The following is an 18,046-nucleotide window of genomic DNA, read 5'->3' as shown; positions in this document are numbered from 1 at the left end:
TGCCCTCGAACTGTGATGATGGACTACCCGACTCGCCAATAATATTGGGTTCTGGTGTATTGAAATACAGGAGCTGCTGGATTTGTGTGTTTTCTTACCCCCTCACCATAGTTTGTCAAATGTTTAAACAACTGAACTTATATTCAAGGTTTGTTTCTCTTCATATGTTTTACTGGTTTACATTTGTCTCAGCAACCTGTTGAATGATTCTTCTGCTTTCAAAACAAAATGACAACAGGATGAATGCACACACTTGAAAATACAATACATGCAATGTTATGCATCATAGTGATGCAACCTCCTTTCAGTTTCATACTGCATGTCAATTGAAATCCTTACTGAAATGCACACCTTCTCAAGATTGCGCTTGACTGGCGTGTCAGGCACTCAATTACAGCTGTTTTATCAAGACAATGTGTTCGTTTTGTAATATATAGTTCCGGTCTGGTGTGGCACCCCAGCTAACGCACAACGTTGCCACAATGTTGCCACAACGTGGCATGTTAGCAGGGACTGTCTGCGGCGCGCTGGTGTGTCCCGGGCTTTAGAGTAGAGAGACAGTTCAACTGTAAGTATGAACGGCAGAAATGGATATTGCCTTCCCTTTAAGTAGAGCGTCAGGGACAGCCTCCATGGCTTACGGCCATACTAGCCTGAATACGCCCGATCTCGTCCGATCTCGGAAGCTAAGCAGGCTCGGGCCTGGTCAGTACTTGGATGGGAGACCGCCTGGGAATACCAGGTGCTGTAAGCTTTTGCATCTTTTACACACCAGAGGGCGACAAATCACGAGTTTTAACTTTGGATACACGCAATTTCATCATTATTTCAGATTTGACTTCCCCAAATACACAGGCATACAATAGATCTTGTTCTCCAACGTAAACGGTCCCTAGTAACTAGGGTACATTCGTAAATAAATTGAGCATCATGGCTAGAAGTGACTAAATGTTGCCTAATCTTTCTCATCGAGAAATGACACAATTACAGCAACACAAAAAGGAACTCCACCGGACAAAGTTCAGTGCTCACAAGGAGCCTCATTCAACACACACGGTTCCATTCCCATTCATGCAAAGCACGAAAGTGTAAAACTTGGGAACATACTTGAGAGCAAAGATCACATTCAATCTCATTCAAGGCACGGATGTGAATGCAACGGGATGAAATTACTGAAATGATGCCTGCCCTCGAACTGTGATGATGGACTACCCGACTCGCCAATAATATTGGGTTCTGGTGTATTGAAATACAGGAGCTGCTGGATTTGTGTGTTTTCTTACCCCCTCACCATAGTTTGTCAAATGTTTAAACAACTGAATTTATATTCAAGGTTTGTTTCTCTTCATATGTTTTACTGGTTTACATTTGTCTCAGCAACCTGTTGAATGATTCTTCTGCTTTCAAAACAAAATGACAACAGGATGAATGCACACACTTGAAAATACAATACATGCAATGTTATGCATCATAGTGATGCAACCTCCTTTCAGTTTCATACTGCATGTCAATTGAAATCCTTACTGAAATGCACACCTTCTCAAGATTGCGCTTGACTGGCGTGTCAGGCACTCAATTACAGCTGTTTTATCAAGACAATGTGTTCGTTTTGTAATACATAGTTCCGGTCTGGTGTGGCACCCCAGCTAACGCACAACGTTGCCACAATGTTGCCACAACGTGACGTGTTAGCAGGGACTGTCTGCGGCGCGCTGGTGTGTCCCGGGCATTAGAGTAGAGAGACAGTTCAACTGTAAGTATGAACGGCAGAAACGGATATTGCCTTCCCTTTAAGTAGAGCGTCAGGGACAGCCTCCCTGGCTTACGGCCATACTAGCCTGAATACGCCCGATCTCGTCCGATCTCGGCTGCTAAGCAGGCTCGGGCCTGGTCAGTACTTGGATGGGAGACCGCCTGGGAATACCAGGTGCTGTAAGCTTTTGCATCTTTTACACACCAGAGGGCGACAAATCACGAGTTTTAACTTTGGATACACGCAATTTCATCATTATTTCAGATTTGACTTCCCCAAATACACAGGCATACAATAGATCTTGTTCTCCAACGTAAACGGTCCCTAGTAACTAGGGTACATTCGTAAATAAATTGAGCATCATGGCTAGAAGTGACTAAATGTTGCCTAATCTTTCTCATCGAGAAATGACACAATTACAGCAACACAAAAAGGAACTCCACCGGACAAAGTTCAGTGCTCACAAGGAGCCTCATTCAACACACACGGTTCCATTCCCATTCATGCAAAGCACGAAAGTGTAAAACTTGGGAACATACTTGAGAGCAAAGATCACATTCAATCTCATTCAAGGCACGGATGTGAATGCAACGGGATGAAATTACTGAAATGATGCCTGCCCTCGAACTGTGATGATGGACTACCCGACTCGCCAATAATATTGGGTTCTGGTGTATTGAAATACAGGAGCTGCTGGATTTGTGTGTTTTCTTACCCCCTCACCATAGTTTGTCAAATGTTTAAACAACTGAATTTATATTCAAGGTTTGTTTCTCTTCATATGTTTTACTGGTTTACATTTGTCTCAGCAACCTGTTGAATGATTCTTCTGCTTTCAAAACAAAATGACAACAGGATGAATGCACACACTTGAAAATACAATACATGCAATGTTATGCATCATAGTGATGCAACCTCCTTTCAGTTTCATACTGCATGTCAATTGAAATCCTTACTGAAATGCACACCTTCTCAAGATTGCGCTTGACTGGCGTGTCAGGCACTCAATTACAGCTGTTTTATCAAGACAATGTGTTCGTTTTGTAATACATAGTTCCGGTCTGGTGTGGCACCCCAGCTAACGCACAACGTTGCCACAATGTTGCCACAACGTGACGTGTTAGCAGGGACTGTCTGCGGCGCGCTGGTGTGTCCCGGGCATTAGAGTAGAGAGACAGTTCAACTGTAAGTATGAACGGCAGAAACGGATATTGCCTTCCCTTTAAGTAGAGCGTCAGGGACAGCCTCCCTGGCTTACGGCCATACTAGCCTGAATACGCCCGATCTCGTCCGATCTCGGCTGCTAAGCAGGCTCGGGCCTGGTCAGTACTTGGATGGGAGACCGCCTGGGAATACCAGGTGCTGTAAGCTTTTGCATCTTTTACACACCAGAGGGCGACAAATCACGAGTTTTAACTTTGGATACACGCAATTTCATCATTATTTCAGATTTGACTTCCCCAAATACACAGGCATACAATAGATCTTGTTCTCCAACGTAAACGGTCCCTAGTAACTAGGGTACATTCGTAAATAAATTGAGCATCATGGCTAGAAGTGACTAAATGTTGCCTAATCTTTCTCATCGAGAAATGACACAATTACAGCAACACAAAAAGGAACTCCACCGGACAAAGTTCAGTGCTCACAAGGAGCCTCATTCAACACACACGGTTCCATTCCCATTCATGCAAAGCACGAAAGTGTAAAACTTGGGAACATACTTGAGAGCAAAGATCACATTCAATCTCATTCAAGGCACGGATGTGAATGCAACGGGATGAAATTACTGAAATGATGCCTGCCCTCGAACTGTGATGATGGACTACCCGACTCGCCAATAATATTGGGTTCTGGTGTATTGAAATACAGGAGCTGCTGGATTTGTGTGTTTTCTTACCCCCTCACCATAGTTTGTCAAATGTTTAAACAACTGAACTTATATTCAAGGTTTGTTTCTCTTCATATGTTTTACTGGTTTACATTTGTCTCAGCAACCTGTTGAATGATTCTTCTGCTTTCAAAACAAAATGACAACAGGATGAATGCACACACTTGAAAATACAATACATGCAATGTTATGCATCATAGTGATGCAACCTCCTTTCAGTTTCATACTGCATGTCAATTGAAATCCTTACTGAAATGCACACCTTCTCAAGATTGCGCTTGACTGGCGTGTCAGGCACTCAATTACAGCTGTTTTATCAAGACAATGTGTTCGTTTTGTAATATATAGTTCCGGTCTGGTGTGGCACCCCAGCTAACGCACAACGTTGCCACAACGTTTCGTGTTAGCAGGGACTGTCTGCGGCGCGCTGGTGTGTCCCGGACTTTAGAGTAGAGAGACAGTTCAACTGCAAGTATGAGCGGCAGAAACGGATATTGCCTTCCCTTTAAGTAGAGCGTCAGGGACAGCCTCCCTGGCTTACGGCCATACTAGCCTGAATACGCCCGATCTCGTCCGATCTCGGAAGCTAAGCAGGCTCGGGCCTGGTCAGTACTTGGATGGGAGACTGCCTGGGAATACCAGGTGCTGTCAGCTTTTGCATCTTTTACACACCAGAGGGCGACAAATCACGAGTTTTAACTTTGGATACACGCAATTTCATCATTATTTCAGATTTGACTTCCCCAAATACACAGGCATACAATAGATCTTGTTCTCCAACGTAAACGGTCCCTAGTAACTAGGGTACATTCGTAAATAAATTGAGCATCATGGCTAGAAGTGACTAAATGTTGCCTAATCTTTCTCATCGAGAAATGACACAATTACAGCAACACAAAAAGGAACTCCACCGGACAAAGTTCAGTGCTCACAAGGAGCCTCATTCAACACACACGGTTCCATTCCCATTCATGCAAGGCACGAAAGTGTAAAACTTGGGAACATACTTGAGAGCAAAGATCACATTCAATCTCATTCAAGGCACGGATGTGAATGCAACGGGATGAAATTACTGAAATGATGCCTGCCCTCGAACTGTGATGATGGACTACCCGACTCGCCAATAATATTGGGTTCTGGTGTATTGAAATACAGGAGCTGCTGGATTTGTGTGTTTTCTTACCCCCTCACCATAGTTTGTCAAATGTTTAAACAACTGAACTTATATTCAAGGTTTGTTTCTCTTCATATGTTTTACTGGTTTACATTTGTCTCAGCAACCTGTTGAATGATTCTTCTGCTTTCAAAACAAAATGACAACAGGATGAATGCACACACTTGAAAATACAATACATGCAATGTTATGCATCATAGTGATGCAACCTCCTTTCAGTTTCATACTGCATGTCAATTGAAATCCTTACTGAAATGCACACCTTCTCAAGATTGCGCTTGACTGGCGTGTCAGGCACTCAATTACAGCTGTTTTATCAAGACAATGTGTTCGTTTTGTAATATATAGTTCCGGTCTGGTGTGGCACCCCAGCTAACGCACAACGTTGCCACAACGTTTCGTGTTAGCAGGGACTGTCTGCGGCGCGCTGGTGTGTCCCGGACTTTAGAGTAGAGAGACAGTTCAACTGCAAGTATGAGCGGCAGAAACGGATATTGCCTTCCCTTTAAGTAGAGCGTCAGGGACAGCCTCCCTGGCTTACGGCCATACTAGCCTGAATACGCCCGATCTCGTCCGATCTCGGAAGCTAAGCAGGCTCGGGCCTGGTCAGTACTTGGATGGGAGACCGCCTGGGAATACCAGGTGCTGTAAGCTTTTGCATCTTTTACACACCAGAGGGCGACAAATCACGAGTTTTAACTTTGGATACACGCAATTTCATCATTATTTCAGATTTGACTTCCCCAAATACACAGGCATACAATAGATCTTGTTCTCCAACGTAAACGGTCCCTAGTAACTAGGGTACATTCGTAAATAAATTGAGCATCATGGCTAGAAGTGACTAAATGTTGCCTAATCTTTCTCATCGAGAAATGACACAATTACAGCAACACAAAAAGGAACTCCACCGGACAAAGTTCAGTGCTCACAAGGAGCCTCATTCAACACACACGGTTCCATTCCCATTCATGCAAAGCACGAAAGTGTAAAACTTGGCAACATACTTGAGAGCAAAGATCACATTCAATCTCATTCAAGGCACGGATGTGAATGCAACGGGATGAAATTACTGAAATGATGCCTGCCCTCGAACTGTGATGATGGACTACCCGACTCGCCAATAATATTGGGTTCTGGTGTATTGAAATACAGGAGCTGCTGGATTTGTGTGTTTTCTTACCCCCTCACCATAGTTTGTCAAATGTTTAAACAACTGAACTTATATTCAAGGTTTGTTTCTCTTCATATGTTTTACTGGTTTACATTTGTCTCAGCAACCTGTTGAATGATTCTTCTGCTTTCAAAACAAAATGACAACAGGATGAATGCACACACTTGAAAATACAATACATGCAATGTTATGCATCATAGTGATGCAACCTCCTTTCAGTTTCATACTGCATGTCAATTGAAATCCTTACTGAAATGCACACCTTCTCAAGATTGCGCTTGACTGGCGTGTCAGGCACTCAATTACAGCTGTTTTATCAAGACAATGTGTTCGTTTTGTAATACATAGTTCCGGTCTGGTGTGGCACCCCAGCTAACGCACAACGTTGCCACAATGTTGACACACCGTGACGTGTTAGCAGGGACTGTCTGCGGCGCGCTGGTGTGTCCCGGGCATTAGAGTAGAGAGACAGTTCAACTGTAAGTATGAACGGCAGAAACGGATATTGCCTTCCCTTTAAGTAGAGCGTCAGGGACAGCCTCCCTGGCTTACGGCCATACTAGCCTGAATACGCCCGATCTCGTCCGATCTCGGAAGCTAAGCAGGCTCGGGCCTGGTCAGTACTTGGATGGGAGACCGCCTGGGAATACCAGGTGCTGTAAGCTTTTGCATCTTTTACACACCAGAGCGCGACAAATCACGAGTTTTAACTTTGGATACACGCAATTTCATCATTATTTCAGATTTGACTTCCCCAAATAAACAGGCATACAATAGATCTTGTTCTCCAACGTAAACGGTCCCTAGTAACTAGGGTACATTCGTAAATAAATTGAGCATCATGGCTAGAAGTGACTAAATGTTGCCTAATCTTTCTCATCGAGAAATGACACAATTACAGCAACACAAAAAGGAACTCCACCGGACAAAGTTCAGTGCTCACAAGGAGCCTCATTCAACACACACGGTTCCATTCCCATTCATGCAAAGCACGAAAGTGTAAAACTTGGGAACATACTTGAGAGCAAAGATCACATTCAATCTCATTCAAGGCACGGATGTGAATGCAACGGGATGAAATTACTGAAATGATGCCTGCCCTCGAACTGTGATGATGGACTACCCGACTCGCCAATAATATTGGGTTCTGGTGTATTGAAATACAGGAGCTGCTGGATTTGTGTGTTTTCTTACCCCCTCACCATAGTTTGTCAAATGTTTAAACAACTGAACTTATATTCAAGGTTTGTTTCTCTTCATATGTTTTACTGGTTTACATTTGTCTCAGCAACCTGTTGAATGATTCTTCTGCTTTCAAAACAAAATGACAACAGGATGAATGCACACACTTGAAAATACAATACATGCAATGTTATGCATCATAGTGATGCAACCTCCTTTCAGTTTCATACTGCATGTCAATTGAAATCCTTACTGAAATGCACACCTTCTCAAGATTGCGCTTGACTGGCGTGTCAGGCACTCAATTACAGCTGTTTTATCAAGACAATGTGTTCGTTTTGTAATATATAGTTCCGGTCTGGTGTGGCACCCCAGCTAACGCACAACGTTGCCACAATGTTGCCACAACGTGGCATGTTAGCAGGGACTGTCTGCGGCGCGCTGGTGTGTCCCGGACTTTAGAGTAGAGAGACAGTTCAACTGCAAGTATGAGCGGCAGAAACGGATATTGCCTTCCCTTTAAGTAGAGCGTCAGGGACACCCTCACTGGCTTACGGCCGTACTATCCTGAATACGCCCGATCTCGTCCGATCTTGGAAGCTAAGCAGCCTCGTGCCTGGTCAGTACTTGGATGGGAGACCGCCTGGGAATACCAGGTGCTGTAAGCTTCTGCATCTTTTACACACCAGAGGGCGACAAATCACGAGTTTTAACTTTGGATACACGCAATTTCATCATTATTTCAGATTTGACTTCCCCAAATACACAGGCATACAATAGATCTTGTTCTCCAACGTAAACGGTCCCTAGTAACTAGGGTACATTCGTAAATAAATTGAGCATCATGGCTAGAAGTGACGAAATGTTGCCTAATCTTTCTCATCGAGAAATGACACAATTACAGCAACACAAAAAGGAACTCCACCGGACAAAGTTCAGTGCTCACAAGGAGCCTCATTCAACACACACGGTTCCATTCCCATTCATGCAAAGCACGAAAGTGTAAAACTTGGGAACATACTTGAGAGCAAAGATCACATTCAATCTCATTCAAGGCACGGATGTGAATGCAAACGGGATGAAATTACTGAAATGATGCCTGCCCTCGAACAGTGATGACGGACTACCCGACTCGCCAATAATATTGGGTTCTGGTGTATTGAAATACAGGAGCTGCTGGATTTGTGTGTTTTCTTACCCCCTCACCATAGTTTGTCAAATGTTTAAACAACTGAATTTATATTCAAGGTTTGTTTCTCTTCATATGTTTTACTGGTTTACATTTGTCTCAGCAACCTGTTGAATGATTCTTCTGCTTTCAAAACAAAATGACAACAGGATGAATGCACACACTTGAAAATACAATACATGCAATGTTATGCATCATAGTGATGCAACCTCCTTTCAGTTTCATACTGCATGTCAATTGAAATCCTTACTGAAATGCACACCTTCTCAAGATTGCGCTTGACTGGCGTGTCAGGCACTCAATTACAGCTGTTTTATCAAGACAATGTGTTCGTTTTGTAATACATAGTTCCGGTCTGGTGTGGCACCCCAGCTAACGCACAACGTTGCCACAATGTTGCCACAACGTGACGTGTTAGCAGGGACTGTCTGCGGCGCGCTGGTGTGTCCCGGGCATTAGAGTAGAGAGACAGTTCAACTGTAAGTATGAACAGCAGAAACGGATATTGCCTTCCCTTTAAGTAGAGCGTCAGGGACAACTTCCCTGGCTTACGGCCATACTAGCCTGAATACGCCCGATCTCGTCCGATCTCGGCTGCTAAGCAGGCTCGGGCCTGGTCAGTACTTGGATGGGAGACCGCCTGGGAATACCAGGTGCTGTAAGCTTTTGCATCTTTTACACACCAGAGGGCGACAAATCACGAGTTTTAACTTTGGATACACGCAATTTCATCATTATTTCAGATTTGACTTCCCCAAATACACAGGCATACAATAGATCTTGTTCTCCAACGTAAACGGTCCCTAGTAACTAGGGTACATTCGTAAATAAATTGAGCATCATGGCTAGAAGTGACTAAATGTTGCCTAATCTTTCTCATCGAGAAATGACACAATTACAGCAACACAAAAAGGAACTCCACCGGACAAAGTTCAGTGCTCACAAGGAGCCTCATTCAACACACACGGTTCCATTCCCATTCATGCAAAGCACGAAAGTGTAAAACTTGGGAACATACTTGAGAGCAAAGATCACATTCAATCTCATTCAAGGCACGGATGTGAATGCAACGGGATGAAATTACTGAAATGATGCCTGCCCTCGAACTGTGATGATGGACTACCCGACTCGCCAATAATATTGGGTTCTGGTGTATTGAAATACAGGAGCTGCTGGATTTGTGTGTTTTCTTACCCCCTCACCATAGTTTGTCAAATGTTTAAACAACTGAACTTATATTCAAGGTTTGTTTCTCTTCATATGTTTTACTGGTTTACATTTGTCTCAGCAACCTGTTGAATGATTCTTCTGCTTTCAAAACAAAATGACAACAGGATGAATGCACACACTTGAAAATACAATACATGCAATGTTATGCATCATAGTGATGCAACCTCCTTTCAGTTTCATACTGCATGTCAATTGAAATCCTTACTGAAATGCACACCTTCTCAAGATTGCGCTTGACTGGCGTGTCAGGCACTCAATTACAGCTGTTTTATCAAGACAATGTGTTCGTTTTGTAATATATAGTTCCGGTCTGGTGTGGCACCCCAGCTAACGCACAACGTTGCCACAATGTTGCCACAACGTGGCATGTTAGCAGGGACTGTCTGCGGCGCGCTGGTGTGTCCCGGGCTTTAGAGTAGAGAGACAGTTCAACTGTAAGTATGAACGGCAGAAACGGATATTGCCTTCACTTTAAGTAGAGCGTCAGGGACAGCCTCCCTGGCTTACGGCCATACTAGCCTGAATACGCCCGATCTCGTCCGATCTCGGATACCAAGCAGGCTCGGGCCTGGTCAGTACTTGGATGGGAGACCGCCTGGGAATACCAGGTGCTGTAAGCTTCTGCATCTTTTACACACCAGAGGGCGACAAATCACGAGTTTTAACTTTGGATACACGCAATTTCATCATTATTTCAGATTTGACTTCCCCAAATACACAGGCATACAATAGATCTTGTTCTCCAACGTAAACGGTCCCTAGTAACTAGGGTACATTCGTAAATAAATTGAGCATCATGGCTAGAAGTGACGAAATGTTGCCTAATCTTTCTCATCGAGAAATGACACAATTACAGCAACACAAAAAGGAACTCCACCGGACAAAGTTCAGTGCTCACAAGGAGCCTCATTCAACACACACGGTTCCATTCCCATTCATGCAAAGCACGAAAGTGTAAAACTTGGGAACATACTTGAGAGCAAAGATCACATTCAATCTCATTCAAGGCACGGATGTGAATGCAAACGGGATGAAATTACTGAAATGATGCCTGCCCTCGAACAGTGATGACGGACTACCCGACTCGCCAATAATATTGGGTTCTGGTGTATTGAAATACAGGAGCTGCTGGATTTGTGTGTTTTCTTACCCCCTCACCATAGTTTGTCAAATGTTTAAACAACTGAATTTATATTCAAGGTTTGTTTCTCTTCATATGTTTTACTGGTTTACATTTGTCTCAGCAACCTGTTGAATGATTCTTCTGCTTTCAAAACAAAATGACAACAGGATGAATGCACACACTTGAAAATACAATACATGCAATGTTATGCATCATAGTGATGCAACCTCCTTTCAGTTTCATACTGCATGTCAATTGAAATCCTTACTGAAATGCACACCTTCTCAAGATTGCGCTTGACTGGCGTGTCAGGCACTCAATTACAGCTGTTTTATCAAGACAATGTGTTCGTTTTGTAATATATAGTTCCGGTCTGGTGTGGCACCCCAGCTAACGCACAACGTTGCCACAATGTTGCCACAACGTGGCATGTTAGCAGGGACTGTCTGCGGCGCGCTGGTGTGTCCCGGACTTTAGAGTAGAGAGACAGTTCAACTGCAAGTATGAGCGGCAGAAACGGATATTGCCTTCCCTTTAAGTAGAGCGTCAGGGACACCCTCACTGGCTTACGGCCGTACTAGCCTGAATACGCCCGATCTCGTCCGATCTTGGAAGCTAAGCAGCCTCGTGCCTGGTCAGTACTTGGATGGGAGACCGCCTGGGAATACCAGGTGCTGTAAGCTTCTGCATCTTTTACACACCAGAGGGCGACAAATCACGAGTTTTAACTTTGGATACACGCAATTTCATCATTATTTCAGATTTGACTTCCCCAAATACACAGGCATACAATAGATCTTGTTCTCCAACGTAAACGGTCCCTAGTAACTAGGGTACATTCGTAAATAAATTGAGCATCATGGCTAGAAGTGACGAAATGTTGCCTAATCTTTCTCATCGAGAAATGACACAATTACAGCAACACAAAAAGGAACTCCACCGGACAAAGTTCAGTGCTCACAAGGAGCCTCATTCAACACACACGGTTCCATTCCCATTCATGCAAAGCACGAAAGTGTAAAACTTGGGAACATACTTGAGAGCAAAGATCACATTCAATCTCATTCAAGGCACGGATGTGAATGCAAACGGGATGAAATTACTGAAATGATGCCTGCCCTCGAACAGTGATGACGGACTACCCGACTCGCCAATAATATTGGGTTCTGGTGTATTGAAATACAGGAGCTGCTGGATTTGTGTGTTTTCTTACCCCCTCACCATAGTTTGTCAAATGTTTAAACAACTGAATTTATATTCAAGGTTTGTTTCTCTTCATATGTTTTACTGGTTTACATTTGTCTCAGCAACCTGTTGAATGATTCTTCTGCTTTCAAAACAAAATGACAACAGGATGAATGCACACACTTGAAAATACAATACATGCAATGTTATGCATCATAGTGATGCAACCTCCTTTCAGTTTCATACTGCATGTCAATTGAAATCCTTACTGAAATGCACACCTTCTCAAGATTGCGCTTGACTGGCGTGTCAGGCACTCAATTACAGCTGTTTTATCAAGACAATGTGTTCGTTTTGTAATACATAGTTCCGGTCTGGTGTGGCACCCCAGCTAACGCACAACGTTGCCACAATGTTGCCACAACGTGACGTGTTAGCAGGGACTGTCTGCGGCGCGCTGGTGTGTCCCGGGCATTAGAGTAGAGAGACAGTTCAACTGTAAGTATGAACAGCAGAAACGGATATTGCCTTCCCTTTAAGTAGAGCGTCAGGGACAACTTCCCTGGCTTACGGCCATACTAGCCTGAATACGCCCGATCTCGTCCGATCTCGGCTGCTAAGCAGGCTCGGGCCTGGTCAGTACTTGGATGGGAGACCGCCTGGGAATACCAGGTGCTGTAAGCTTTTGCATCTTTTACACACCAGAGGGCGACAAATCACGAGTTTTAACTTTGGATACACGCAATTTCATCATTATTTCAGATTTGACTTCCCCAAATACACAGGCATACAATAGATCTTGTTCTCCAACGTAAACGGTCCCTAGTAACTAGGGTACATTCGTAAATAAATTGAGCATCATGGCTAGAAGTGACTAAATGTTGCCTAATCTTTCTCATCGAGAAATGACACAATTACAGCAACACAAAAAGGAACTCCACCGGACAAAGTTCAGTGCTCACAAGGAGCCTCATTCAACACACACGGTTCCATTCCCATTCATGCAAAGCACGAAAGTGTAAAACTTGGGAACATACTTGAGAGCAAAGATCACATTCAATCTCATTCAAGGCACGGATGTGAATGCAACGGGATGAAATTACTGAAATGATGCCTGCCCTCGAACTGTGATGATGGACTACCCGACTCGCCAATAATATTGGGTTCTGGTGTATTGAAATACAGGAGCTGCTGGATTTGTGTGTTTTCTTACCCCCTCACCATAGTTTGTCAAATGTTTAAACAACTGAACTTATATTCAAGGTTTGTTTCTCTTCATATGTTTTACTGGTTTACATTTGTCTCAGCAACCTGTTGAATGATTCTTCTGCTTTCAAAACAAAATGACAACAGGATGAATGCACACACTTGAAAATACAATACATGCAATGTTATGCATCATAGTGATGCAACCTCCTTTCAGTTTCATACTGCATGTCAATTGAAATCCTTACTGAAATGCACACCTTCTCAAGATTGCGCTTGACTGGCGTGTCAGGCACTCAATTACAGCTGTTTTATCAAGACAATGTGTTCGTTTTGTAATATATAGTTCCGGTCTGGTGTGGCACCCCAGCTAACGCACAACGTTGCCACAATGTTGCCACAACGTGGCATGTTAGCAGGGACTGTCTGCGGCGCGCTGGTGTGTCCCGGGCTTTAGAGTAGAGAGACAGTTCAACTGTAAGTATGAACGGCAGAAACGGATATTGCCTTCACTTTAAGTAGAGCGTCAGGGACAGCCTCCCTGGCTTACGGCCATACTAGCCTGAATACGCCCGATCTCGTCCGATCTCGGATACCAAGCAGGCTCGGGCCTGGTCAGTACTTGGATGGGAGACCGCCTGGGAATACCAGGTGCTGTAAGCTTTTGCATCTTTTACACACCAGAGGGCGACAAATCACGAGTTTTAACTTTGGATACACACAATTTCATCATTATTTCAGTTTTGACTTCCCCAAATACACAGGCATACAATAGATCTTGTTCTCCAACGTAAACGGTCCCTAGTAACTAGGGTACATTCGTAAATAAATTGAGCATCATGGCTAGAAGTGACTAAATGTTGCCTAATCTTTCTCATCGAGAAATGACACAATTACAGCAACACAAAAAGGAACTCCACCGGACAAAGTTCAGTGCTCACAAGGAGCCTCATTCAACACACACGGTTCCATTCCCATTCATGCAAAGCACGAAAGTGTAAAACTTGGGAACATACTTGAGAGCAAAGATCACATTCAATCTCATTCAAGGCACGGATGTGAATGCAACGGGATGAAATTACTGAAATGATGCCTGCCCTCGAACTGTGATGATGGACTACCCGACTCGCCAATAATATTGGGTTCTGGTGTATTGAAATACAGGAGCTGCTGGATTTGTGTGTTTTCTTACCCCCTCACCATAGTTTGTCAAATGTTTAAACAACTGAACTTATATTCAAGGTTTGTTTCTCTTCATATGTTTTACTGGTTTACATTTGTCTCAGCAACCTGTTGAATGATTCTTCTGCTTTCAAAACAAAATGACAACAGGATGAATGCACACACTTGAAAATACAATACATGCAATGTTATGCATCATAGTGATGCAACCTCCTTTCAGTTTCATACTGCATGTCAATTGAAATCCTTACTGAAATGCACACCTTCTCAAGATTGCGCTTGACTGGCGTGTCAGGCACTCAATTACAGCTGTTTTATCAAGACAATGTGTTCGTTTTGTAATACATAGTTCCGGTCTGGTGTGGCACCCCAGCTAACGCACAACGTTGCCACAATGTGACGTGTTAGCAGGGACTGTCTGCGGCGCGCTGGTGTGTCCCGGGCTTTAGAGTAGAGAGACAGTTCAACTGTAAGTATGAACGGCAGAAACGGATATTGCCTTCCCTTTAAGTAGAGCGTCAGGGACAGCCTCCCTGGCTTACGGCCATACTAGCCTGAATACGCCCGATCTCGTCCGATCTCGGCTGCTAAGCAGGCTCGGGCCTGGTCAGTACTTGGATGGGAGACCGCCTGGGAATACCAGGTGCTGTAAGCTTTTGCATCTTTTACACACCAGAGGGCGACAAATCACGAGTTTTAACTTTGGATACACGCAATTTCATCATTATTTCAGATTTGACTTCCCCAAATACACAGGCATACAATAGATCTTGTTCTCCAACGTAAACGGTCCCTAGTAACTAGGGTACATTCGTAAATAAATTGAGCATCATGGCTAGAAGTGACTAAATGTTGCCTAATCTTTCTCATCGAGAAATGACACAATTACAGCAACACAAAAAGGAACTCCACCGGACAAAGTTCAGTGCTCACAAGGAGCCTCATTCAACACACACGGTTCCATTCCCATTCATGCAAAGCACGAAAGTGTAAAACTTGGGAACATACTTGAGAGCAAAGATCACATTCAATCTCATTCAAGGCACGGATGTGAATGCAACGGGATGAAATTACTGAAATGATGCCTGCCCTCGAACTGTGATGATGGACTACCCGACTCGCCAATAATATTGGGTTCTGGTGTATTGAAATACAGGAGCTGCTGGATTTGTGTGTTTTCTTACCCCCTCACCATAGTTTGTCAAATGTTTAAACAACTGAACTTATATTCAAGGTTTGTTTCTCTTCATATGTTTTACTGGTTTACATTTGTCTCAGCAACCTGTTGAATGATTCTTCTGCTTTCAAAGCAAAATGACAACAGGATGAATGCACACACTTGAAAATACAATACATGCAATGTTATGCATCATAGTGATGCAACCTCCTTTCAGTTTCATACTGCATGTCAATTGAAATCCTTACTGAAATGCACACCTTCTCAAGATTGCGCTTGACTGGCGTGTCAGGCACTCAATTACAGCTGTTTTATCAAGAGAATGTGTTCGTTTTGTAATATATAGTTCCGGTCTGGTGTGGCACCCCAGCTAACGCACAACGTTGCCACAATGTTGCCACAACGTGGCGTGTTAGCAGGGACTGTCTGCGGCGCGCTGGTGTGTCCCGGGCTTTAGAGTAGAGAGACAGTTCAACTGCAAGTATGAGCGGCAGAAACGGATATTGCCTTCCCTTTAAGTAGAGCGTCAGGGACAGCTTCCCTGGCTTACGGCCATACTAGCCTGAATACGCCCGATCTCGTCCGATCTCGGAAGCTAAGCAGGCTCGGGCCTGGTCAGTACTTGGATGGGAGACCGCCTGGGAATACCAGGTGCTGTAAGCTTTTGCATCTTTTATACACCAGAGGGCGACAAATCACGAGTTTTAACTTTGGATACACGCAATTTCATCATTATTTCAGATTTGACTTCCCCAAATACACAGGCATACAATAGATCTTGTTCTCCAACGTAAACGGTCCCTAGTAACTAGGGTACATTCGTAAATAAATTGAGCATCATGGCTCGAAGTGACTAAATGTTGCCTAATCTTTCTCATCGAGAAATGACACAATTACAGCAACACAAAAAGGAACTCCACCGGACAAAGTTCAGTGCTCACAAGGAGCCTCATTCAACACACGGTTCCATTCCCATTCATGCAAAGCACGAAAGTGTAAAACTTGGGAACATACTTGAGAGCAAAGATCACATTCAATCTCATTCTAGGCACGGATGTGAATGCAACGGGATGAAATTACTGAAATGATGCCTGCCCTTGAACTGTGATGATGGACTACCCGACTCGCCAATAATATTGGGTTCTGGTGTATTGAAATACAGGAGCTGCTGGATTTGTGTGTTTTCTTACCCCCTCACCATAGTTTGTCAAATGTTTAAACAACTGAACTTATATTCAAGGTTTGTTTCTCTTCATATGTTTTACTGGTTTACATTTGTCTCAGCAACCTGTTGAATGATTCTTCTGCTTTCAAAACAAAATGACAACAGGATGAATGCACACACTTGAAAATACAATACATGCAATGTTATGCATCATAGTGATGCAACCTCCTTTCAGTTTCATACTGCATGTCAATTGAAATCCTTGCTGAAATGCACACCTTCTCAAGATTGCGCTTGACTGGCGTGTCAGGCACTCAATTACAGCTGTTTTATCAAGACAATGTGTTCGTTTTGTAAAATATAGTTCCGGTCTGGTGTGGCACCCCAGCTAACGCACAACGTTGCCACAACGTTTCGTGTTAGCAGGGACTGTCTGCAGCGTGCTGGTGTGTCCCGGACTTTAGAGTAGAGAGACAGTTCAACTGCAAGTATGAGTGGCAGAAACGGATATTGCCTTCCCTTTAAGTAGAGGGTCAGGGACAGCCTCCCTGGCTTACGGCCATACTAGCCTGAATACGCCCGATCTCGTCCGATCTCGGAAGCTAAGCAGGCTCGGGCCTGGTTAGTGCTTGAATGGGAGACCGCCTGGGAATACCAGGTGCTGTAAGCTTTTGCATCTTTTACACACCAGAGGGCGACAAATCACGAGTTTTAACTTTGGATATACGCAATTTCATCATTATTTCAGATTTGACTTCCCCAAATACACAGGCATACAATAGATCTTGTTCTCCAACGTAAACGGTCCCTAGTAACTAGGGTACATTCGTAAATAAATTGAGCATCATGGCTAGAAGTGACTAAATGTTGCCTAATCTTTCTCATCGAGAAATGACACAATTACAGCAACACAAAAAGGAACTCCACCGGACAAAGTTCAGTGCTCACAAGGAGCCTCATTCAACACACACGGTTCCATTCCCATTCATGCAAAGCACGAAAGTGTAAAACTTGGGAACATACTTGAGAGCAAAGATCACATTCAATCTCATTCAAGGCACGGATGTGAATGCAACGGGATGAAATTACTGAAATGATGCCTGCCCTCGAACTGTGATGATGGACTACCCGACTCGCCAATAATATTGGGTTCTGGTGTATTGAAATACAGGAGCTGCTGGATTTGTGTGTTTTCTTACCCCCTCACCATAGTTTGTCAAATGTTTAAACAACTGAACTTATATTCAAGGTTTGTTTCTCTTCATATGTTTTACTGGTTTACATTTGTCTCAGCAACCTGTTGAATGATTCTTCTGCTTTCAAAACAAAATGACAACAGGATGAATGCACACACTTGAAAATATAATACATGCAATGTTATGCATCATAGTGATGCAACCTCCTTTCAGTTTCAT

The 18,046-nt window shown here is 43.6% G+C and overlaps 14 non-coding genes and 1 pseudogene across 14 annotated transcripts; all 15 read left to right on the top strand.

The window, feature by feature from the left end:
- Nucleotides 1-635: 635 nt before the first annotated feature.
- On the top strand, nt 636-754 carry LOC136758058 (5S ribosomal RNA). Its single transcript, XR_010819863.1, has one exon. It is a non-coding gene; the product is annotated as a 5S ribosomal RNA (ribosomal RNA).
- Nucleotides 755-1,820: 1,066 nt separating this feature from the next.
- Nucleotides 1,821-1,939, top strand: LOC136756843 (5S ribosomal RNA). Its single transcript, XR_010818899.1, has one exon. It is a non-coding gene; the product is annotated as a 5S ribosomal RNA (ribosomal RNA).
- Nucleotides 1,940-3,005: 1,066 nt separating this feature from the next.
- LOC136756840 (5S ribosomal RNA) lies at nt 3,006-3,124 on the top strand. Its single transcript, XR_010818897.1, has one exon. It is a non-coding gene; the product is annotated as a 5S ribosomal RNA (ribosomal RNA).
- Nucleotides 3,125-4,179: 1,055 nt separating this feature from the next.
- LOC136757054 (5S ribosomal RNA) lies at nt 4,180-4,298 on the top strand. Its single transcript, XR_010819101.1, has one exon. It is a non-coding gene; the product is annotated as a 5S ribosomal RNA (ribosomal RNA).
- A 1,055-nt stretch (nt 4,299-5,353) lies between these two features.
- LOC136758057 (5S ribosomal RNA) lies at nt 5,354-5,472 on the top strand. The gene has a single exon (XR_010819862.1). It is a non-coding gene; the product is annotated as a 5S ribosomal RNA (ribosomal RNA).
- Nucleotides 5,473-6,538: 1,066 nt separating this feature from the next.
- LOC136758056 (5S ribosomal RNA) lies at nt 6,539-6,657 on the top strand. Its single transcript, XR_010819861.1, has one exon. It is a non-coding gene; the product is annotated as a 5S ribosomal RNA (ribosomal RNA).
- A 1,066-nt stretch (nt 6,658-7,723) lies between these two features.
- Nucleotides 7,724-7,842, top strand: LOC136757722 (uncharacterized; annotated as a pseudogene).
- Nucleotides 7,843-8,909: 1,067 nt separating this feature from the next.
- On the top strand, nt 8,910-9,028 carry LOC136756839 (5S ribosomal RNA). The gene has a single exon (XR_010818896.1). It is a non-coding gene; the product is annotated as a 5S ribosomal RNA (ribosomal RNA).
- Nucleotides 9,029-10,094: 1,066 nt separating this feature from the next.
- LOC136757373 (5S ribosomal RNA) lies at nt 10,095-10,213 on the top strand. The gene has a single exon (XR_010819401.1). It is a non-coding gene; the product is annotated as a 5S ribosomal RNA (ribosomal RNA).
- A 1,067-nt stretch (nt 10,214-11,280) lies between these two features.
- On the top strand, nt 11,281-11,399 carry LOC136757623 (5S ribosomal RNA). Its single transcript, XR_010819572.1, has one exon. It is a non-coding gene; the product is annotated as a 5S ribosomal RNA (ribosomal RNA).
- Nucleotides 11,400-12,466: 1,067 nt separating this feature from the next.
- On the top strand, nt 12,467-12,585 carry LOC136756838 (5S ribosomal RNA). The gene has a single exon (XR_010818895.1). It is a non-coding gene; the product is annotated as a 5S ribosomal RNA (ribosomal RNA).
- A 1,066-nt stretch (nt 12,586-13,651) lies between these two features.
- LOC136757372 (5S ribosomal RNA) lies at nt 13,652-13,770 on the top strand. Its single transcript, XR_010819400.1, has one exon. It is a non-coding gene; the product is annotated as a 5S ribosomal RNA (ribosomal RNA).
- A 1,055-nt stretch (nt 13,771-14,825) lies between these two features.
- LOC136756837 (5S ribosomal RNA) lies at nt 14,826-14,944 on the top strand. Its single transcript, XR_010818894.1, has one exon. It is a non-coding gene; the product is annotated as a 5S ribosomal RNA (ribosomal RNA).
- Nucleotides 14,945-16,010: 1,066 nt separating this feature from the next.
- LOC136758054 (5S ribosomal RNA) lies at nt 16,011-16,129 on the top strand. Its single transcript, XR_010819859.1, has one exon. It is a non-coding gene; the product is annotated as a 5S ribosomal RNA (ribosomal RNA).
- A 1,053-nt stretch (nt 16,130-17,182) lies between these two features.
- On the top strand, nt 17,183-17,301 carry LOC136756691 (5S ribosomal RNA). The gene has a single exon (XR_010818757.1). It is a non-coding gene; the product is annotated as a 5S ribosomal RNA (ribosomal RNA).
- Nucleotides 17,302-18,046: the final 745 nt, after the last annotated feature.

The sequence above is a fragment of the Amia ocellicauda genome, chromosome 8 (genome assembly GCF_036373705.1).
Source record: "Amia ocellicauda isolate fAmiCal2 chromosome 8, fAmiCal2.hap1, whole genome shotgun sequence".
NCBI classification, from domain to species: Eukaryota; Metazoa; Chordata; class Actinopteri; order Amiiformes; family Amiidae; genus Amia; species Amia ocellicauda.
This window is presented reverse-complemented; position numbering and strand designations above follow the sequence as displayed.